Here is a 1,278-nt window from a genome sequence, read left to right as displayed (position 1 = left end):
GCCTATCAAAGCTTTCCTTTCGATCTCTATATAAGTGTATTTCTTTCATTGCCTCAACTGAATCTAAATTATTAACCTTGCAATGCAATGTAACAAGATCAAGTAAAGCTCGCATGACATCAGGTGATTCTCTATAATTTTTAGAAAAAAAGCACTCAGGATTCAAGAAATAGGCTGCTGCGTGAAGATTTTTTTTCAAATGTTTGTCCCATCTTGAGTTGATAATCTCTGTGTAAGGTTGATATGCACTCTTCCTATGCTTGAACATTTCTTTGATTCCATTTTCTGACCTCAGCATACCTTCATAAACAATTCCCAATGATGGTTTATCATCGGCATCTACCAACCTCAGCAATTTAATCAACGGACTCCCAATTTTGCATGCAGTAAAACAATCATTCCAAAATTTATTGTCTAGGATAATTGCACTCACAGCTCTACCATTAGCACTCCTTCCTAATTTGTGTCCGGTAAAGTGTGTATCAACAACCAATTGTTGTAATTCCGATTTGCGCTCAAAGATACTCATCAATGTGAGGAAGACAGTGGCAAAACGAGTTGGACCTGGACGAACAATCTCCTTCCAATTATCTTTTTGTCTTAGCCAGGACAAGAACACCGTATGATTATATACAAACACAGTAATCTTCGAAGCACGTGTTGCAAGGCTAGAAATATGTGGCATGCTGCTTATATCTTTTAGAATAACATTCAAGCAATGAGCAGCACAAGGTGACCAGTGAATATTTTCAAATTTCTTACTAATAAGCCTACCAGCAGTGAATATTTTCAAATTTCTCACGGCGGGAAGGTGCTGACTGCGCGAGGTATTGGAAGGCGCGACGGACCCAATGGCGCCACGGAGCTGACGGCGCGACGCTGGTGACGGTGTGACGGTACTGAAGGCGCGACGGAGGTGAGTGCGTTGAGGTGAGCGCGACGGCGGTGAGTGCGTTAAGGGCCTCGTGGAGTTGTGGGTGACTGGGTGTTGTTCTGTTCTGTGGGAGGCTGGAGTTGAGAACTGAGAAGCTGGAGGAAGTGGAGGCTGCGAAGGGAAAAAGGGAATTAGGGTTCCCTCAACACAAAACGGCGGCGTTTTGCTGCAAGGTTAAAAAACCGGCCGGGTCCAGGTTCGGTTCGACCGATCGGTAACCGGCCGGTTCGTCGGTTCAAGTCCAGTTTTCAGTTTTTGCGGTTTTTCTTATTATCCGAACCGCTTCAGCGACCGGTTCATGGTTCGACCGGCCGGTTCAAACCGGTTTTCAGAACATTGATAGA

The sequence above is a fragment of the Arachis duranensis genome, chromosome 4, assembly GCF_000817695.3.
Source record: "Arachis duranensis cultivar V14167 chromosome 4, aradu.V14167.gnm2.J7QH, whole genome shotgun sequence".
NCBI lineage: Eukaryota > Viridiplantae > Streptophyta > Magnoliopsida > Fabales > Fabaceae > Arachis > Arachis duranensis.
Note: the sequence above shows the minus strand (reverse complement) of the source record.